The sequence below is a fragment of the Oryzias latipes genome, chromosome 15, assembly GCF_053564925.1.
Source record: "Oryzias latipes strain Hd-rR chromosome 15, Olatipes_Hd-rR_3.1".
In the NCBI taxonomy this organism is placed as follows: domain Eukaryota; kingdom Metazoa; phylum Chordata; class Actinopteri; order Beloniformes; family Adrianichthyidae; genus Oryzias; species Oryzias latipes.
In genome coordinates, this window is record NC_136251.1 from 8,045,786 (window position 1) to 8,068,533 (window position 22,748).

Genomic DNA, 22,748 nt, shown 5'->3' on the forward strand with positions numbered 1-22,748 from the left:
CCCAGCCCAGGGGCCCACCCCCGGAGGCGCCGACACCCCAGGCCCGGCACCACCCACCCCACACAGAGAGAGAGGAGCCAGAAAGCGTCGCCCCCCCCCCCCCCCCCCCCCCCCGGAGCAAGCCCAGGCCCCCACCCCCAGACGCCGGCCCTAGAAGAGCTCTGGTCAGGCCTCGACGGGACCGAGGAGGCCAACCGGCCGAGGCAACCACTGATTGCCTCAGCGGAGACCCCGACCCGCTAGCCCCCCCGACCCGTACTAATAATGGGCCCCCCCTCCCCCCCAGAACGCCCCCCCACAGGACAGGGCCGACAAGCCCCCCACCCCACCCCACCCCAGACCCCGCAGCCGAAGCGGGTGACACCCAGAGCGACCGGGGGCCCCGAGAGGGTTGTCCCGTCCCGCCCCAGAGCCAGGGAAGGGCCGATCCCAGCCCCAGGTGCAGATGGGCAGCCCATCCGGCGCCGCTGGGCCCCCCCCACCCGAGCAGGGCCCCCCGCCAACCCCCCCCAGCACAGGCAAAGGGACCACCCCCCCAAGCCAAGCCAGACCACCACCCCACCCCCCCACCACGCACCCCCACACCCAAGCCCAGAGGACCACGCAGCGCCCCAGCCCGCCCCACCCAGGCACCGGACCCGACCCCCCGACCAACGGAGCCCCCCACCGCCCCCGCCAGGCACCGGAAGCCCCGACCCCCACCCCAAACCACGGCAGAAGGGCAAGGAGCAGCGACGACCAAGCCCCCCACCCCCTAAGTCATGGAGTCAACCACAGGAGACCAGAGAGACTGAATTATTTCAAAGTTACTTGAGCTTTGGGCTGACATTTTTTCCAAGCTGATATGATCAAACAGCAGATTTCTGTGTTGACTTATGTTTATATTTTTCTTGTTTTTCCAATTTATTAAAATAGTTTTTTTGGCAATACAAAGAGTTATGAAAATGATAGAAGCTAATCCTTCTTCTATATCGATGGCACTCATGTCACCAAGCACACAAAGTGACGGTGAGGCAGTGATTGAAACCTTAAGCCAGACTGATAAATCGGCACATACCTGCTGCCAGAGAGCCTGGACAGGAGTGCAGAACCACAGTGCGTGCATGTAGCTGTCGGGTAGATTATTATCACAGTGCTCGCAAATGTCTGAGTTACTGAGACCCATCTTGAACATCCTCTGTCCAGTGTAGTAAATTCTGTGAAGAGTTTTGAGATGGATTAGCTGCAGATTTGGACTTTTTGTCAGTTTAAAGGTGTTTAGACAAAGTTCTGACCAGAAGCTTTCATCTGTGCTGATGCTCAAATCTGCATCCCATTTTTTTGTTGGAAGGGCAATATTGTTATCTAAATTACATAAAAGTTTGTATATTTTGGAGAGAGTTCTATTCATTGAAAAATTAATCAGAGTGGTAACTACATCTGGTAGCTTTAAATCGTCGTCTTTAATTTTATACTTTTTAGTAATACTTGATTTAAGTTGCTGATATTCCAAGAAGTTATTTATTCCATGTTTGTCTTGAAGTTCCTGGGGGGTTATGAATCTTCTATCAATAATTACGTGCTCTAGTTGTTTTATGCCCCCTGCTTGCCAAGCTGGGAAGTGAATCATTTTTTTGTTAATAAGGATGTCCGGGTTGTTCCAGATGGGTGTCATTTTGCACGGTTGAATTGATGATTTTGATATTTTGAGAAATTCCCACCAGGCTGTTAAGGTGGCATTTATATTAATGCTTTTGAAACAATCCTGTTTTTTAACTGTTTGGCTAATAAATGGTAGCTGTGACAGGTTGATCTTTCCACATAACGCCTGTTCCAAGTCTAACCATGAGTTGGTTTCTGGATTATTTTTTAACCATTTTAAGATGTATTGTAATCTATTTGCAAGAAAGTATTTGTGGAAGTTAGGTAATTCTAATCCTCCACAGTTTTTTGCAGATTTTAAAGTTTTTAGACTAATTCTTGCAGGTTTGTTGTTCCATAGAAAGCTTGATATGGATGAGTCTAATGTTTTGAACCATTTTAATGGCGGTTGTGTGGGAATCATTGAGAAGAGATAATTAACCTTGGGTAAGATTTTCATTTTAACCGTGGCTACCTTGCCCATAAGGGACAAAGGCAGGTTGGTCCAGCGTGTTAGATCGTCCTGTATGCTTTTCAGTAATGGGGTGTGGTTTAGCTGCACCAGTTCTGATAGTTTGGGGGAAAAGTAGATACCCAGATATTTGATATTTCCTGTTTTAACTGGAATTGTGAGTCTTTGTTCCATATTCCTGTTGAGTGGTAATAAAACAGACTTATTCCAATTAATGGAATAGTCTGATATGGAGGAGAATTCATTTATGATCATTGCTGTTTCATTTACAGAATGTAAATTCCTTAAAAACAGTAATATGTCATCCGCATAAAGACTAATTTTATGATGGCTGTGTTTGGTTTTTATTCCTATAATGCTCTCATTCTGTCTTATTGCTGCAGCTAAAGGCTCAATGAATATAGCAAAAAGAGAAGGAGAGAGTGGGCAGCCCTGTCTGGTTCCTCTTCCAAGAAAAAACCTGTTTGAAGTCTGTTTATTAGTTCTAACTGATGCATTGGGGTTGTGATATAATATTTTGATCCAATTGATGAATGCTTCTCCAAAACCAAACTTCTGGAGGGCAGCAATAAGGAACTTCCAATTAACTCTGTCAAAGGCTTTTTCAGCATCCAGCGATAGTACCGTCATTTCCTGGTTTTTAATGGTGGCAAAGTCTATTATATTAACTAGTCTACGGACATTATCATCCGAGTGTCTGCCTTTGATGAATCCAGTCTGGTCGAAGTGAATTATGTGAGGAGTGATTTTTTCTATTCTCTGTGCTAGTGCTTTGCAGATAATTTTTACATCTGCATTGATTAGAGAAATAGGGCGATAGCTTGAAGGACTAGTGGGATCTTTGTCTGGTTTTAGAAGAAGAATTATGTTGGCTGAGTTCATGTTAGGTGGCATTGATTGGCTCTCATTAATAGATGTGACAGTTTTATAAAATGTTGGTGCCAGTTGTTCCCAGAATTCTTTATAAAACTCAGCAGGAAAGCCGTCAGGCCCTGGTGCTTTACCATTGGGCATAAGTAACAGAGCTTCATGAAGTTCAGACGGCGAGAGCGGAGAATCTAAGTTTGTGATTTGATCCTCATTTAGCCTGGGTAGGTTTACATTATTAAGAAATGAGTCAATACTTTGCTCTGACGGATTGATCTGCGGTGTGTACAGGTTTTTATAAAAGTTTTCAAATTCGTTATTAATTTTGACCGGGTCATGGGTGACATTTCCTGTTTGGTCCATAATAGAGGTGATTGATGATTTTTCTCTGTTAATTTTAAGCTGATTAGCCAGAAATTTGCCAGATTTATTAGAGTTTTCAAATCTTTCAAGTCGTAGCCTTTGTATTTGAAATTGTGTTTGTTTATTAATGATGTCATTTAACTGCAGCTTTAAATTTTTCAGATCTCTCAGAATGTGTTCCTGTGCAGAAGCAGCATAAGCAGTCTCCAGGGTTTTGATTTTATTTTCTAATTCTAATAAATCTGCTTTCTCTTTGCGTTTTTTGTGCGTTGAATAAGAAATGATTTTCCCTCTCATGACTGCCTTTGCTGTTTCCCAAAGAACGCACGGTGCGATGTCTGGAGTATTGTTGAAGTCTAAGAAGGTTCCCCACTCTTTTTTAAAGAATTCAAGAAATTCCTGGTCCTTTAACAGAGACGTATTAAACCTCCAGGTTGTACCAGAGGGTGTGGATTTTTCCCTAGAAATGTTTACAGAGACTGGTGCATGATCACTGATAATAATTGGATGGATATTGGAGCTTTGAATATTTTTTAAAAGAGAGTTACTGATTAATAAATAGTCTAAACGGGTGTGTGAGTGGTGAACTGGAGAAAAAAAGGTGAACCCTTTAGTGCTTGGGTGACATGAGCGCCACGCGTCGCAGAGACCCAGATCATTCATGTACTGCTTTAGAATACTTGCAGATCGCCATGTACGCTGATTTGCTGCTGTGCTGAGTCTGTCAAGTTCAGGGTCCAAAACAAGGTTGACGTCTCCTCCTATAATGATTGTGGAGTCAGAGTGAACTGAGAGTGAGGTGAAGAATCTGTGAAAGAAGGAAGAGTCGTCAACATTGGGACCATAAATACTCACTATACAAAAGTCCTTATTCTGAATGGATATATTAATTATTACAAATCTGCCTTCTGGGTCAGTAACTGTATCCTTATGAGTAAAATTAAGATTTTTATTAATTAAAACAGCAACTCCTCGTTGTTTGGAGTTGTAACTGGCAGAGTATATACCTGGAAATTGTAAGCAGCACATAAGGTGATCCAAAGAATTTGATAAATGGGTCTCCTGCAGTAGAGCTATATCTGCTTTTAGACCATCCAGGTGATTTAACACTTTCAGTCTCTTTGGCTCAGAGCCAAGTCCACGCACATTCCAGCTAACGATGTTAAGACTGTTCATAGCTGCTCTGACTGAAAAGGTGTAAAGCTAAGTAGTGCTTGTGTACCAGTCCGTGTGCGCGTGCCCGCATTGAGAAGCGCTGTGCGCGTGAACGTTTTCTGGCTATGTGAGCTGCGTGTCGCGTGCGTCCTATGAGAGCCTGTGTGAGGTGATTGCAGTATGTCGGCGTGTGTGTGCGGGATCGCATGTGCACGCCCCTGTGTGCGCTTGTGTGTGCGCGCGCCCGCTCCGTGCATAAATAAATACTTACCGAGGATGAGTTGCTTCCAGGTGATTTACATATGATGAGGGGGGAGAGGGGGGGGGGAGAGTAAAGGAAAGAAAAAAAGAGATAGAAGGGAAAACGAAAACAACAACAAAACAACAATAGAAACATGAGTGGGACTGAGGTGACGAAGAAAAAAAAAAAGACTGTTTTCCTGCGATCGAGGTGTGGATTATTGATGATCCGGTTTTCCATTCATTGAAGTAAGTTTAGCGGGTTTCTTCTGGGCAGCGCAGATGTTCTCAGCGCGGATCTGAAAGCCTTCAGCACAGCCAGGGGGTGATCTCCGGGTCCCGGAACAGCCGGCCGTCCACGTAAAGTTTGTCAACGGCCACAATCGCTCTCGAACCAGCAGCAAGATGCTTCCTCCTCAGCGGGAACAGGATCTTCCTTCTACGGAGGATTTCTGCCGGGAACTGGTCATTCACGCTGTAATGCGTGCCTCTCCGTTCCCGTCCGCGGCCCTTCACCAACTCCTTCTGTTTGAAATGTTCGAATTTAGCCACAATAGGACGCGGGCGCTGGTGGTCGGACCTTCTTCCTCCGAGGCGGTGAACCCTGTGGAAGGAGATCTTCTGCACCTCCTCCTTGGGGAGCTTCAGGTGGACCTGTAAAAAGGATCTAACGGTGGCCTCGGGGTCTTCTCCTACCTCCTCCGGAACCCCCGCGACCACTAGATTGTCCCTCATGCTCCTCGACTGAAGATCCAGGAGGGTTTCCTTTATGGATCGGTTCTCCTCTGAGAGATGGTCGGTGTCATTGCTCAGGGTCTTCACGGTCTCTCTGAGGGCCTGGTTCTCCGCTGCGAGCTCCCGCACCTGCTGCTGGCTGAATTCCAGAGACTCCCGCAGACCTTGAAATTCTCTATGGAGGATCTCCAGCAAATTGAGGCGGCCATCAAAGCTGGAGAGCTTTTTGTCAATCGAATCCAGGATATCGCTCATTCCGCTGCCCGGAGAGGACACAGCCCCGGGAGAGTCCTCAGGCCGTTCACGCTTGGCGGAGGGGGTGGTGGTGGCGGTTCTGGGCTTCACCATGTTGCAGGTATTAAAACACTCGTCAATGAAATTCTCCAGGTCCTCCAGGCTGACAGAAGCTTAATACTCTTAACAGGTTGTGTTAGTTAGCAGGAAATATTTTAATATGGCGGAAAAATGAAACAAGATCGAAAATGTTTGTTCAAATGCTTACGCGCCGCCAAGTCGACTCACCACACTCGTCTCGCTGGGTCTCGCGATACTACAGCATCTCCCGCCCGATCCCGCCCGGATCTGTAGCTGTCTGACTCCTTGTAGCTGTCTGACTCCTGGCCTCCCTAAGGGACTCCTGTGCGTATGTTTTTTATGGGAAACTGAATTAACAATATGAAAGCATTTTGTAGCTTTAAGTGTTTGAGTATGGTTGCATACATATGTGAATGAAGTGGATCTGACATGAATTATTTTCTTTGCAGTGTTTTTACCGACTTTAATGGGGCCAATTGCTGTTGAGGTCCCAGTGGCTGTTGCAGATTTAGCTACTTTTTTACACCGTTCAAGTGGCAGTCTACAGTGAAAAGTCCATGTAAATGTACATATATGAGTGCAGTTCTGCATTCAAAACACTCCCATTTTCCAGTACGTTTTTGGGCTCTACGTACAAAATGTGCAGCCTTTGAATGCACGTTGAAAGTTGAACCAGGTCAAACTTTAACCTGTCAGGGATTCGGGTTTAATAGTGACGTATTGATTTTTAATTTTCGGAAGAGCCCGGATGGGATTGCATGACACCAAGTCGGTCCAGATGACCCCACCTTTACATTGACGTGTTTTGCCTTCCATGACAAATGTGGACAGGATTTCATGTCTGCCATGGATACAATGTGAAGATAAAATATCATTGAATAAAAAAAGTCTTGTGGGTTCCAGATGACCCCACTCCCAACATTAACGTGTCTTGAATAGCACAAAAGGCTTTTTCTGTCACATGTTTTGAATATTTATTTTTTCCAATGATTGTGAATCACGAGCAGACAAACACATGTTGTTGGAAAAAGAGTGTATCTGTAATGTAGAAAATACGCTGGGCGGGTCACATCTCCCTGCTTTCAGCAGGAGGGAGGGGAAAGGGGGACTGGGTTATTCCACGCCAATGGTCACACCCACAACTCAGAGGTAAATTTCTAATGAACCACCGCTACTCTGCAGAAAACTATGTCCTAGAAATATACACAGTTTTTTCTTGTTGGTTTATTTTTTGGGCTAAAACAGCAAAATCATAATCAAAAGACCACCGGGAACGCTTCAAAAATGATCAGAGTGGGACTTTTAACATGCGTATAAAAGACGATTTTTCATTAAAAGACGGTTTCTTTTTGACTCTACAGAGGTCTTGATTGGTTAGTAGCTCAGCAACAAATCAAGTCAACACCGCAACCTATTGTATGGGGGTGTAAAATAACTGAATTGGTTGTTTGCTGATGTCTAAGCATATTGTAAGTGAAAATGTGGAGCAGCAAATGGTTTGAGGAACTAAAAGTACACAGTGGCGGTTCTACATTAACTTGCTCCCTGGGCGAGTAACTCCACCAGAGTTATAGAACTCATCAGTGGGATAACTCCAAACATATTTGGCATTTCCCTAATTTTGTGCAACACCAATAGTAGAATTCCTCCCAAAAAACCTAAATCCATGAAAAGTGATCTATAGTTTCTTTATGATCTCATAAAGTGCAGCTGTTTTCCTGCATTATCTGCTATATCTATGTCAAATACTGACAACAACTAAACGACAGAAAAGACACGTAATAAAAATGTCTACAATATTTGGTAAATAATGACATTATTAACATGAACTGCTGAGTGATCCAACAGCACGCGATGATCCAGATCACATGTGTCAAACTCAAGGCCCGGGGGCCAAATGTGGCCCTCCATGTCATTTTATGTGGCCCGCAAGAGCATAAAAGTTCTTAATTTCTTAAAATAAAATAAAAATTTGGTGTGTATTTATTCATATCTAGGGGGAATCGGACTTAAAATATCGAATTGGGCAACTATACATTATGACTTAAACACTGTCCATATAACCTAACCTGATTTATGGTAAAGTAACAAGCAAACATGTTTTCTATGCAACTGTAATTGTCACTTTAAAAAGTTCTAATAAATAAATAATTAGTCATTTAACATTAGGAGCGGTTATGTTTATTTTTCATTACATTTAGTGACATGTATAAGTTATCTCTGGCCCTTTGAGGACAGACACCATGCTGATGTGGCCCTCGGTTAAAATGAGTTTGACACCCCTGATACAGATGTTGCGTAATGTAAGCTGCGCTCCTCTGTCTGCGCCCACCACCCCTCCCCTTCCCTCCTTCTGACATACGCGGCTCCGTCTCTAAGACAGGAGAGCACAGCTGCAGCCTAGAGTTGATTGTTAGAGTGAAAAGACTCCCAATTACCTGTTAAGGCCTGTTCACACCGGGACGAATTTCGCCGGCGATTTTCGCCGACGTTTAACGCCTCGTGACTAAACAAAGGGCACCAATGTGAGTGTGCACACCGAGGCGAAAAAACGCCAAGCGCCAAAGCGTCAAAAAAAAAAAAAACGCCTCGGGTTCGTTTTTTTTTTCCGACGCGTCGCGTCGAAATCTACTCGACCAATGAGAATGGCGCTTTTGCACACGTGTCTGGAGCTTCTGAAGTTACAGTAAAACACAACTTGGGGGCGCTCAAACACAAAACTGCCTTGCTGAGCACACATACCAGCGAAGAAGTTAGACGCCAAGTAGCGTCTACACTGCCGCGAAGAAATAATGACGGACATTCTTAAATATCCCCGAACCAAGTACCAGTTGGAGCTACTGATGCTTGAAATATTCATGTTTTCTTTGTATGATTCTGACAAGCGCGTAAATACTTGCTCTCTTCTTCTGAGTGAAAAGCGACTTTAAGAATCGTAAAGTTGCGCAGCGCCACCTTGTGTACAGGAGTATTTCTGTTTACATTAAGCGCCATCTAATGTCAGGGAAGGAAATTGCATGTTCGCTCGCCTCATCGGCAGCGAAAATCGCCTGGGTGTGAACACAAAAGACGTGGCGAAAAACGCTGGCGAATAACGCCTGGCGAATATTCGTCCCGGTGTGTACGGGCCTTTAGTGTGATTCACCCAGCCACCGGTGAGTTGCGCCCCCCTCTCGAATTTTTTGACTTGGTATGTTCCAAAGACTACCGCAAAGAGGTGGGGGCGCAAGTGTCTTGCAGCAGAGGGGGCGGTGGTCACGTGCACGTCGGGTCTGCTGTGTTGAAGCTGGCAATTGTGAGAAATAATCCCCATTGCCTGCTTTGGTCGAAATTGGGTTTTTCTTCTGCCTAATTCCTTTTCATGTGGCTGTTTGACGTTGTTTCACTCTGAGTTAATTAATCCTTTTTATTTATTTTTTTTGCACCTTAAGTGTGGAGGGGGAGAGGATGAAGACATGGGTGCGATGTTCAGTGCAAAATGTGTCAAAATAAAAGCGCAATGTGCAGGCTGCCCCAGGCATGTCAAAATAAAAGCTGAAGCCTCGAATTGATTGAGCTTATCCCAATGTGTAACGCCGCAGGCACGGGAAATGCCACCCCCTACAGGGCGCCGCCCTGGGCCACCGCCCACTTCGCCCATATCAAAAACCGCCACTGAAAGTACCCATAGAGTAAGCTATTAGTTTTCAGACCCATTTCCTTACTATTTCTTTTGACTAACAGCTGTTTGTCACTATAATATTGTCCATTCAAAAATGTTGTTCCCTCTGGTAATTAAGTTACTTTATATCAAACTATCCTTTGGAGTAAAAATAGTCAGTTTGTTCTTTTTATTTTTATTATTATTGTTATTATCATTAATAATAAATTATTATTATTATTATTATTATTATTATTATTAATAAATTGTATAAAAGAGGAGATGACTCAAACAGGAATTTTCCCTCCACTACTATGGTCACAAAACCCTTCACCACAATGCTACAGTGATTTAGCATTTTTAGTAAAAGAAATTGAGTTAGAAAACCAATTTCATCGATGATGTATCTGGATCCTAATTTATTCATGCGTTTATTTTCCTTCAGGTTAAAGTGCTGAACTCAATCCAGATTTGCATTTATTGGTCATTTAATTATCAAGTTGAACCCCCATTTCTGGTTATGCTGTGTTTAGAAATCTGGGAATATTTCTTTTTTTCCTGGAAACATCTTTCATACCTGCACTTTGAATATGCACCAAGGTCATCAGGACCAGGGGATCAGCTGAGCTTCAAAAGTGGAATAAGATATCTTTGAAAGGACGACAAGGTGGCAGTAAATGACAACAAACTCCTAGCAGAGATACTTTAATGTGTCCTTCAAAAGTTTGAACCGTGGTTCTGATAAGCACTTGTTTAGGAATAATCCAGCTCTTGAGGATTGTTTCTTCTCTTTTAGTACTCTGGATCCAACAAAATCTAGCTGAGCTCCAAATTATTCTGAAGTGCAGCCGCAGACACTTGCAGGCAGTCATTCTGCTCGGTAAACTATCATTAGCACGCACTGAGGCAGATTGCTCTGTCTGGCAGTCTGTCAAGAGCTTTTGGCATATGTGCTGCTCTTCTGTCATTATCCCAAAATGAATAATCTTTCAGTCATTTCTTCTATAGCGCAGAGTCAAAGACCATAAAAAAGTGACAAGGACTTAGCATTGCATGTAATCTCAGGCTGAGGCGGTCAAACCGTTTCCTCAAGGATGTCTGAGAGCAGCAGAGAGCTTCAGGCATCAATTTGGCGACGAGCGAAAGGGGATTTTCTGTTGCGTCGCAAGAAAACACACCAATTAACACTGCTGGAAGTATTTCTTTGACATTAAGTGGGGCAGACAAAGCCTGAAGAGTTGGAAACGTAGGATTCATCAGGGAGCGAGTGAAAGAGAACATGGTGACTCCTGCACCTTCAATCCAACGGATTTGACTGGTTTCTGTTGACAGAATCCACCCGGTACTGACCGGACATTTTGTTTTAAGATGCCTAAAGCAAATAGGAATGGAATGGAATCTAACAAGGCCTATATGGTTCTCACCGCTGTATGTATCGCAAAGAAAACTATCCTCCTAAACTGGAAATCTAAAAATAATCTTAGCATCAACCACTACAGAAACCTCATGTCAGAGCATATTAGTTTAGAGATAATGTCATCCACAAAAAACCTGTCCGCTTCAGACTCTCCCTGGCTCCAGCTGGTTGGTCACATCACCTGGTAGGGGTGGGATGGTGATAGGTTGAGCCGGGTCCTGGCTGGTTGGGTGGGCCGGGGTGGGTTTGTGGGGGTGGGCTCTGCCGGGCCTGCCGTTCTCCCGGCTCGGGGCTCTGGTTGCCTGGGTGGGGTGGTGGTGGGGGCGCACACTCTGCCAGCAACTTGGCAGGGGTTCCTGGGCGGGTGCCTTCTGGGCGCGGGGTAGGCAGTGCGGCTGACCGGGAACGGCGGCCGGGTGCCGTGCTCGGTGGCTGGTCGCCGTGGCGGGGGCTGGGAGGGGGGGGGGCTTGGGGCTCTGGGGCCTGGGGTCGTCTGCCCATGGCCGGTGTTTCGCCCGTGGCCGGTAGTTGGCGCGTGGCCTGGCCCCCCGGGGGTCGACGCCGCAGTCATAGCAGGGGTTAACGGGTTCACTTGGGTGGGTTTATTTCATTATTATTATCATTATCATTATCATTATTATTATTATTATTATTATTTGATTATTATTATTTGATTATTATTATTTGATTATTATTAATATTATTATTTAAAAAAAATTAATTAATTAATTTATTTATTTTTTTTGGGGGGGGGGCTGGGGGGGTGGTGTGCTAGTCCTTAGGGAGGCCAGGGTATGAATGGTGGGGCTGGACCCCCTGCCCCTCCGTTCTGGCACCGGGACCCTTCCTTGCTGGCTGTCTCTCGGCGCTACGAGGTTCTGGCCTCCAACTGCGGCTGGCTTGCCGTTTCTGGCTGCCTGGCCGCTCTGGGAGGGGGGGCGCCTACCGCGGCCGGCTGGGGGGGCCGGTCGCTCGTGGGAGCCTTCTCCCCCGGTTGTGCCCATCCGCCTGCTCCTCCCCGCTCTCACCCAAACAAATATTGCACACAGGCACATGGGGCTCCGGGATCTGGATGGGAGGTGTATGCTGGCGGGGCTCACTGGGGATGCCCCTCTCTGGGTTCTCGTTGGCACCCGCCCTCCTTCCCGCTTTTTACTTGCATATTAGACACTCTGATTCATCTAGGGCCTTGTGGAGAGGGTCTGGTGGAGGGGGGCACGGTGAAACATCCGTGCTCACCTTTCGCTGGCCCCCCCACAATTTTAACTTCCTCTGTAGACACACACACTGCATGCTAGCAGCACACACGCAGCAAATACACACCACTCACAGAGGGACCCCGGAGTGGGGGGCTTTGCGGCTTGGCAGCAGTGGAGCCCCCCAAACTGGGGACCTCCTATTTTACCTGCAGCACACACACAGCACTCCCACACCTCCATACATGGGTGGCTGTGGGTGCATGGCGATCCCTGGGTTGCTAAGGTCGCGTGCCTGGGCTGGCTTGCGGAGACGGGGCGCCGGTCGGGGGGTGGCCGACTCATGGGTCCCGGGGGCCCTGGCTTCGTCCCTGGCCTTTGTCTCGGTGTCCGGCGCCCGGTGGCCCCCATGGCTGCCGCCTGGTACGGTTAAGCGCTCCTGTCTCGTGGCCTGGGGGCCAGTCACTGGGTTCGCTTGTGCCTCTGGCCATTGGGGGGGACCCTGTAGGGGGGCCCTCTCTGTGCCTGGCTGGTGGGGTGGGCGGTCCCCTCCTCCTCCCCTCCCGGGCTGCCTGGGTCCGGGTGCTGGGGGGCTTCTGGCCTGGGGGGCTCTCCTCCCCTCTCCAGGTCTGGCTGGGTAGGATCTGGTTCCCCTTATGAACACACGGTTCACGTCGGCAGCATGCATGTATCTCCACCCCCACGTGCACGTGCACACTGCCACACTGCTCCCTGTCTGCTTCATCCCTCCTCCTTACCCACAGTGTATTGATGGACAGATTTTTTTTTTTCTCTCGCTCATCTTAGTGTCAGATTTTCACCTTTGATGTAACATTCGTCTTTCCAGCAGATCTGGCATAATTGTTACAGCTTAAAATAATAACTTATTCAAATCAGTGCTTGTATCCCCCACCTTTTCACCTTTCTTCCTTTAACTCTCTTCCACCCCCCCTCACATTCTTCCCCTCTCCCTCCCCACACACACTAAATGTAACAAATAAATAAAAAATAATACGACAAAAAGGGGTTTATACAAATCTACACTCTAGTTTCTCGAAGCTATATAACCTCTTTTTGTGATAGTAAAACCTGTCCAACACAAAAAGCCTTCAGCTCTAATCTGTTTGCTCTGTTGTTGGACAGAACAAGTTAAAAAAAAAAAAAAAAAATGCCTAAAGCAAATAAATGTATTGTTATCCAAAAAAATTATATATACACTCACCGGCCACTTTTTGCTCCTACCAGGTTAGATCCCCTTTTGCCCTCTGAACTGCCTTAATCCTTGGTGGCAAAGATTCAACAAGGTACTGGAAACACTCCTCAGAGCTCGACACAAATTGACATGACAGCATCACGCAGTTGCTGCAGGTTTGTTACTCAAAGATGCCCTTCTGCAGACCTCAGTTGGGACCAGTGGTTCTTTGAGTTACTGTTGCCTTTCTATCAGCTAGAACCAGTCTGGCCATTCTCCTCTGACCTCTAGCATCAGCAAGGCATTTCCGCCCACAAAACTGCCATTCACTGGTTATTTTCTCTTTTTCTACCATTCTCTGTAAACCCTAGAGATGGTTGTGGGAGAAAATCCAAGTATATCAGCAGTGTCTGAAATATTCAGACCAGCTCGTCTGGCACCAACAATCACGTCAACTCAGTCTTCTCCATTCTGATGCCCGGTTTAAACATCAGGAGATCGTTTAGAAAATGATTAAATATTTGTTTTCCTGACAAGTGGGCCTAATAGACTAGCCAGTGTGTGTATAATTGTCAAAGATTTTGGGAACCATGACAGAATGCTGTTTTTTTTTTTTTTATTAATCCTAAAGCCATTTTCTCCTAATATGAATTTATGATTGATGCAAGCAATCCTCTTTTATGCTTCATGAGCTTTTAAAGCTTTAGAGCTGGACCTGTTTTACTCACCTCAGCACACAGGCTGCAACTACAGTTTAAGAGCAGTGTACAAAAGAAGATATCTGACCCCCTCTGCCCTCAGTAGATCCCACCGAGCTCCGCTGAACAAAATACGCTCCGATCCTGCTGTAAGAGTTGCTGAATCTGAGCACTTCTGGGAGCAATTCTCTTTCAGTTCAGTCAATTTTAGTTCAATTCAACTATTTTATAGCCAAAGGGTGTCCTTTGACAACCACTTTGCAGTCAAGTCAATAAGTCAAATTAATTGCGTAATAACATTAATGATTACTTAGCCTGTTTGACAGTTTTTTTTTACATCAAGAGCAGTTTATGCTTTATACCCTGCAACAAAAAAAAAAAGAAAGGAAAAAAATGCTGTGTGATAGGGAAGAAATAAAGAAAAAATGATAAATTTCAACCACAATGATGAAAGTGTGTCGATATAACCTGGGTTAGTTTGCTGTATTTTTCTTCAGTAGTTTTGACCAGTTACTTTTTTCTTTTTTTTCCTTTTCTTCCAAATGATATAAGAAATTATTAATATATATATTTGAATTATATAGTTTCCAAATTTCAACTTGTTACATATGTATGTGTATATATATATATATATATATATATATATATATATATATATATATATATATATATATATATATATATATATATATATAAAACGCCCCTCTCACCCTCCGCGGGTGGTTTCTCCTTCAAGCTCGGGTCCTCTACCAGAGGCCTGGGAGCTTGAGGGTCCTGCGCAGTATCTTAGCTGTTCCTAGCACTGCGCTCTTCTGGACTGAGAGGTCTGAGGTCTTTCCAGGTGTCTGTTGTAGCCACTCCTCCAGCTTGGGGGTTACTGCCCAGAGTGCTCCAATTAGCATAGGCACCACTGTCACCTTCACTTTCCATGCTTTCTCCAGTTCTTCTCTGAGTCCCTGGTTTCTCATGTTCCTTCTTTCTGATGTTCCCATCGCTTGGCACTGCCACATCCACCACAACGGCTTTCCTCTGTTCTTTATCCACCACTACAATGTCTGGTTGGTTTGCCATTACCATCCTATCAGTCTGGATCTGGAAGTCCCACAGGATCTTTGCCCTCTCATTCTCTACCACCTTCGGAGGTGTTTCCCATTTTGACCTTGGGGTTTCCAGTTCATATTCTGCACACATGTTCCAGTATATTATTCCAGCCACTTGATTGTGGCGCTCCATGCATGCTTTCCCTGCCAGCATCTTACACCCTGCAGTTATGTGCTGGATTGTTTCAGGCGCCTCTTTGCACAGCCTACACCTTGGGTCTTGTCTGGTGTGGTAGATCTGAGCCTCTATCGCTCTTGTGCTCAGGGCTTGTTCTTGAGCTGCCAGGATGATTGCTTCAGTGCTGTCCTGTAGGCCAGCTCTTTCTAGCCATTGGTAGGACTTCTTGATATCAGCCACTTCAGTTATGGTCCGGTGGTACATCCCATGCAGGGGTTTGTCCTCCCGTGAGGATCTGTTCTCCAGCACTGTATCCTCTGCTCTCCATTGCCTGAGACATTCACTGAGCACACTGTCAGTTGGGGCCTTGAGCTTGATGTACTCATGGATCTTGGATGTTTCACCTGGATAGTGGCTTCTACACTCACTAGTCCTCGGCCTCCTTCCTTGCGGCTAGCATACAGTCTCAGGGTGCTGGATTTGGGATGGAACCCTCCATGCATGGTGAGGAGCTTTCATGTTTTAACATCCGTGGTCTGTATCTCTTCCTTTGGCCATCTGATTATTCCCGCAAGGTATCTGATAACTGGCAGTGCGTAGCTGTTTATTGCCCGGGTCTTATTTTTGCCATTGAGCTGGCTTCTCAGGACTTGCCTTACTTGTGGAGGTATTTAGCTGTTGCAGCTTTCCTTGTTGCCTGCTCCAGGTTGCCATTTGCCTGCGGAATTCCAAGGTACTTGTAACTGTCCTCAATGTCTGCTATTGTTCCTTCCGGGAGTGAGACCCCTCCTTTGTGGACTACCTTGCCTCTCTTTGTCACCATCCGGCTGCATTTCTCGAGCCCGAATGACATCCCAATGTCAGTACTGTAGATCCTGGTGGTGTGGATCAAGGAGTCAATGTCAAGCTCACTCTTAGCATATAGCTTGATGTCATCCATGTAGAAGAGGTGACTGATATTGGCCCCATTCCTGAGTCGGTATCCATAGCCAGTCTTGTTGATTATTTGGCTGAGGGGGTTCAGACCTATGCAGAACAGCAGTGGGGACAGAGCATCACCTTGGTATATCCCACATTTGATGGACACTTTTGCAAGTGGCTTCCCATTGGCTTCAAGGGTGGTTTTCCACAGCTTCATTGAGTTTTCTATGAAGGCTCTTAGAGTTCTGTTGATGTTGTACAGCTCCAAGCATTTAGTGATCCATGTGTGTGGCATTGAGTCATAGGCTTTCTTGTAATCAATCCAGGCTGTGCACAGGTTGGTGTGTCGTTACCTGCAGTCTTGAGCGACTGTTCTGTCAGCCAGGAGTTGGTGTTTGGCTACTCTGGAGACTCTACCAATGCCCTTCTGTGTGTTGCTCATGTATTGATCCATGTGCCCATTTATCTTGGTTGCAATGATGCCTGACATGAGCTTCCATGTTGTGGACAGACAGGTTATTGGCCGGTAGTTGGATGGGACTGCACCTTTTGAGGGATCCTTCTGGACTAGGATCGACTAGGATCGTTCGCCCTTCCGTTAGCCATTCGTGAGTCCCATCTCTTAGCAGCTGGTTCATTTGTGCTGCCAGGTGCTCGTGGAGTGCGGTGAGTTTATTTAGCCTGTAGGCATGTATCATGTCAGGGCCCAGTGCTGTCCAGTTCTTCATACCTGAGACTCTTTTTTGGATGTCTGCCACTGTGATGGATACTGGATTCTGTTCAGGGAGGTTGCTATGTTCATTTCTCAGAGAGACCAGCCACTGGGCATTGCTGTTATGTGCCGCCTCTTTCTCCCATATTCTTTTCCAGTACTGTTCAGTTTCCAGCCTTGGTGGGTGTGCTCGGCTGTTTTGACCATGCCACTGAGCGTACACTTTCGCAGGCTGAGTTGCGAACAGCCTGTTTATCCGTCTGGCTTCATTGTCTCTTGTGTACCTCTTTAGGCGGCTGCTCAAGTCTAGGAGCCTTTGTTTGGCAGTTTCCAGTGCTTCAGGTATGGGCATCTGACTGTATCTCTTAGGTACTTGCTTTCTCATTGTACCTCTTTGAGCCTCTGTCAGCTTACTCACATCCTTCAGAGTTGCCTTGATTTTGGCCTCTAACCGTTGCGTCCATGGTGGGTATTGTTTTCTTCCATGTTTGTTCTTATAGCCAAGCATCTCAAGGATCACTGCTGCTGAAGTGTAAACCAGTTCATTGGTTTCTGTGATGGTTGTTGTAGGAATTGCCCTCAATGCTTCATTCACAGTTTCCAGAAGACTTTCAGGCGGTACATTACTTAACCGTTGTAGCTGGTGTCGGGGTTGCCTAGTGGTCATTCTAGACATGATCTTGTCTTTCAGGTCAGTTGCTGCCTCTCTCAGCATATCTGTAGTGTTGGGGCTGTGTAGCCAATCTCAGGGTGGGAGCGTGGTATAGCGTCCTCTCTGACCTGCTGTTCTGGCTCTCCCGTGGTATTGTATTGTATCGCTTCAATTTCAAGTTGTGATAGGAGTTGCTGTTTGTGGATGTTAGAGCATTGGGCTACCAGTTGTTTGACAGTTGGCGGGTGGACCACATGACGTTCCTGGGGATCCACATCACCTCTGACCTAACCTGGCCGCTGCACACATCCCACCTGATGAAGAAGGCTCAACTGAGACTCTTCTTCCTTGGGAAGCTTCAGGGGACTGGACTCTCAACACAACTACTAGGAAACTTCTACAGAGCCACCATAGAAAGCATCCTCCGTTGGAGTGCTATGGTGTGGGACGGGAGCTGTACAACTCAAGACAGGAAAAACACACAGGAGATTGTTGGAGGAACTCTACAACAATTTGACTCGTGTACGACAGCAGGGTCCGATGGAAGATTGGTTGTATAGCTGCAGACCCCACCCACCCGGGACACCAACTGTTGGTACCTCTATCCCTCTGGAAAGAGATGCAGGAACATCAGAACCCACACCAATAGACTGAGAAACAGCTTCTTTCCCAGAGCTGTGAAGTCCATCCACCCCCTTCCCCCCCAATCACACACTTGTGCCACCCCCCCCTTCACAGACTTAACATAACCCACTCTTCTTCCACTTTCGGCTTCTCCCATCAGGGGTCGCCACAGCGAACAAGTCGCATAGTAAATTTTGGCAATGTTTTACGCCGGATGCCCTTCCTGACGCAACCTTCTCAAACCGGGCTTGGAACCGGCACAGAGGTAGAGAAGGGAACAGGGAGCAGCCCGGAGTCGAACCCAGGTTTCACGGACGGAAGGCGCCGCAAACCAGCACAAGCTAAACTGGCTCCCTTAGACTCAACATGACCCACTAACTTATCAATTCACCTTGACATGCTATGGCTGCACTTGCTTGTATAGGTATTTATTGAAAAGAGCTACTGGCAAATAATGTCGTTGTGAACTGCATAATGACAAAAAAAAGCTTCTGATAAATGTTTTTTTTTCTTTCTCTCAATAATTTTTTTTTTTTTTATTAGCTTCAGTTTGGGTTCCTTTCTCTTGTTTCTTTCCTTCTTGCTGCAGACCTCCATGAGAGTGCTGCATCTGTCTGCACTCGTGCAGCTACACATTTGACCTAATTTTATTTGACTTCCTAAGATGGATGGATGTGTCGCTTACAAAAGAAATGCTGTGAAAGCAAATAGGCTTTGCAGGGACATTTGAACAACAACCAGGATATGTTACGGTTAATCCCAGCAGCACATCAGCATGAGATGCCTAATAGCAAATAAGCCCTGGTTAAGTGATTCATCTCGCCATGTTGCCTCAAGCTGCTGCTCATGGTCCAGATGCCTAATTGCACTTTGATCACATTAACACTACATCTTGGCTATTTTTATATTATATATATTTATTTATTTTTGTCCACTGCTGGATTTAAAATAGTGAGTGGACGCTTGCTTGTGAGGTTTCTCTGTCAGTTTCGGTCACAGAGCCGGAGGTTCTGCTCCCCTTTATTATTGCTGCTGGGGACACAGAAATAAAAAACTCCTAACAGTCCCAGTTTGCTCTCCGGCTGTGCTGAACTAACCCATCCTCTCATTACAATCTGGACAAGCTTTGTTCACTGTATAAAATGCAGTTTTACCACAAGGCGTGGCACCTTTATTTGCAAAGCTCCTCTCACACACAAAGTGCGTCACAGAGATGCTGACATGACAAAGCGTTCTTTGAAAAATATGTTTAAATACCAAATACTAAAAACAGACAATAGGCCTCTTATGTGAATTAACTAACTAAATCAGGGGTCTGCCACCTTTAACACTAAAAGAGACATATGGTCCAGTTTCTTACTCACCAACACCCACTGAGGGCCGCAAAAGCCACCTCATTGATCAGAAAAATATGCTTTATTTCCGTTTCCCATTAAGCCATTCTTTTGCAAAATTAGCTCTAAGATAATTGTAATTCTTGAATGAGAACAGTGCTATATTTATATCATATTACTTTTAACCACTGGACATGCAGTGTCCTTTCAAAATAAAATACATTTTGCGTCAAAGAAGATCTTCCGGAGCCTCAGATTGGGCCATACCTGTAGAGATGCACTGTTGAACATTTTTGTTTGTTAACAGCAGTGAGAATGCAAACAGAAGATTAGGAGTTTTTTGCACATTTGTTTTTATATGAAGCTCTGCAGGAGATGAGAGACAGCACTCCAGAGCTCTTCAGTTGGCAGCTCCCTGAAGGTCAGCGGTTGCCTCTCCACTTGGATCTGTTCCAACCTCCACCATGCGCCAGCAAAATCTAAAGATTATGTCCATAACCAGAGTTCCCAGAGGGATGGAGCAAGGTGACAGGGATTCCTTTGGATGATATTGTGACTGAAAAGTAATCTGAAGGAGTTTTTTCAGAGCATCGCTCAAGGCCAGAGGGACTGTTGCAGCAGAGGGAGGTCCCATCTGTCCACAAAAGGACAGAGTAAGTGCAGTTTCATTTCCTTTGTTTCCAGTTTCATTTCCACCATGCTGACGCTGATCAAAATCTACAATTTCTAATTCCAACATTTTTTCCACAGTAGTTTCCCAATGATGTGCGAGGAGTTTGGAGGCGACAGATTGAAATCCTTAAGAGGACTTTAAATTTATAGCTGGTAGTGATGGCAAGATGGCAGCCTCTTCTTGTTGACTTAACCTGGTATCCGTGTGAAGATCGCTGGAAGAACAACTTTTCTTTTTCCATACTGTGGGAAAATGTGAAAATCGCATCATTTCAAACTTTGCAGTGAAATGGTTACCAAACCATAGATCCTGCAGCCATAATAATTAAAAATCTCTGTTGAATATTGTGTGGTCATAGTGTTCTGATTTAATTTTGTGTGTAGATTTGGAAATATTTTTAGCCCTATATGATATTTTGACCCCATTCATTTTTTTGACAGTCTACTCCGTTATGATATCTTTATTGTTTTTTTTTTGTTTGTTTGTTTGTTTTTTTTGGGGGGGGGGTTGCTTACTATGCCCAAAATTCATTTTCTCCAGGTAATAGGTGTCCAATTTCAATTATAAGTTTGAGAATATTTCACTCAAATGTGCAAGAGTAAGAACGAAATTTTGCAAAAACAATCTGATTCTTGCAGTGCAGGACAGAATAAAAAATAAAGTAGAAAGTTAAAAAAACCATCAGCATTTTCAGAACATTTAAAAAGTTAAAGTCGCTTTGTAGCCATATGGACACAAGAATGATCAAACCAAAGCTTGGTAATCATCAGTCTGCACTTTTCAAGAGCTGGAAGACATTAATTAAAAAGCATTTTAATGCTGAAGGGCTTCCACATCTCGATTGTTTTCTGCACAGCTTTTCTGGAAGCAAAGCTAAATTCCATTGAGGGATAAAAACGTCCTGCTTTGGATTTCCTGCTTCAATAGAGAACAGCAAAATATTTTCCTTCGAACCAACAAGTAAACATTTCTCCACATTTTGCCATCACATGTTTTGCATTTTTAAATTCAGGGAGAGATCCTGCAACACAGCCCTTATCCTAGTATTCACATTGACATTTGTACCTTTACCTGTTAAATTCATTTGCAAAGGTAAAGCCAAAAAAACAAAAGATAGCAATGGATCACGCTGAAGCAGAGCGCTAAAAGAAGGTTAGAGCCGTATTTAGAAGCGTACAGCCGGAGGCTGCTTCACAAGAGTGAGATATCAAACCAGACCAAAAAAAAGAGATAAATAAATAAAGCCAGACATATTCACCGACGGCTATATCATTAAGACCAGAGTTATAAAAAGTTGATAATTAAAGTCACGTCTCAGAGGACAGCAGGAGATAATTGGCTTTCTGAGCCATGACACTTCAACCCACTTTAGCAATAACTTAATAAGGGTGAGAGTTGAATGGATAAATTGGAAGAAAAAAAAATCTTTCTTCCACTCTGAAAAGGTTTAATCTGTAAGTATGAGTGTACATTTGCAGGATGGAAGCAGCAGTAAGGTGATTTTTTTCCCAGAAAGCTACTTTTAAAAGAAAGAGTCAGCAGTTATGCTGCCTTTAATCACTCATGAGTCATACTTTAAAACCTGTATTATTTCATCTTACATATCTTCCATTTAAAGGTCCAACTCAGAGAACCATGAGCAGAGTTGCCACTGATAAAAGCAAACGAATGAAGCTGACATTTATACAAAATAAGAATGTCTTCACTTTCTTCAGAAGTGATTATTGGAATCCCAGTGTAGAAAAAACTTTTTATATTTTTGTGCAAGGAGAGATGAAGACATTTTGTTCACTCTTTTACTTCATAAAGGCAAAAGCAAAGTGTGGGAAATCACAAAGGGACAGAAAAAGTGGTAAAAGGGCAAAGGGTTGCACAGGAAATGAAATCAGACATTGGCTCCTGTTATTAAGAGTCAGAGTTCACTGGACCTTCCGTCGGCTCGGCAGTTAACCTGGGTCTCCTCAGCGTGTGTCATTCTGTGTAGAGTTTGTGTGTGTGTGTGATCCCTAAAATCTTAAGCACGGCAAATTTGGGTAAGATTTTGTGTGGAAAAAAATAAGGGGACAACCAGAAGTATCTGCCAGTGTAAAAAAAACATACATGAAAATATTTATATTATAGAAATCAACCAAACCCTGTAGTCATCCGTTGATCCATCTGTTATTTGCCATATGGGGTTTGGATCACAGAGGTAGGAGTGTCAACAAGGAAGCCCAGATCTCTCTCCTCAGCCACCTCTTCCAATTTCAGGAGGAAACCGACTCAGTTCCTGGCCTAAAAGGGGAAATTATATCTTTAGCCTGTCCAGCGTTGCCTACAAGGCTTCCTCCTCCTTTTGCATGCTTGCGGAGGTGTACACTGCAGAAAAAGGCTTCTTAGTCAAGAATTCTTACCCCAAATTTTCTTTAAATATAGAAAATAAAATCTGCCATTTGGGTAAGAAAAATGGTCCTACCAAGAATTCTTATTTTAAGAACAAAATTTTAGTCATTAAAATAGTTTTTTTCTAAATAAGATAATGTTGTTGTTGAACAACTCTCTAGATAAGATTGTTTTTCTTGCAAGACAGAAAGAAAGACATTTTCCTTAAACAAGGGTCTTTTTACTTTCCTAAGATTCCGTTTTTTGCAGTGTAGCAGCTTGCAGTGTTCCTCCAGGAGTGGCTGACCTGAGCATCTTGACTTTTGGGAGATCTCAGTCACCC

General features: G+C 44.8%; 1 long non-coding RNA gene across 1 annotated transcript in view; it reads right to left on the reverse strand.

The window, feature by feature from the left end:
• LOC144984200 (uncharacterized) overlaps nt 1–22,748 on the reverse strand; it is a 50,535-nt gene that overhangs the window by 22,464 nt on the left and 5,323 nt on the right. The gene's annotated exons all lie outside the window — the stretch shown is intronic.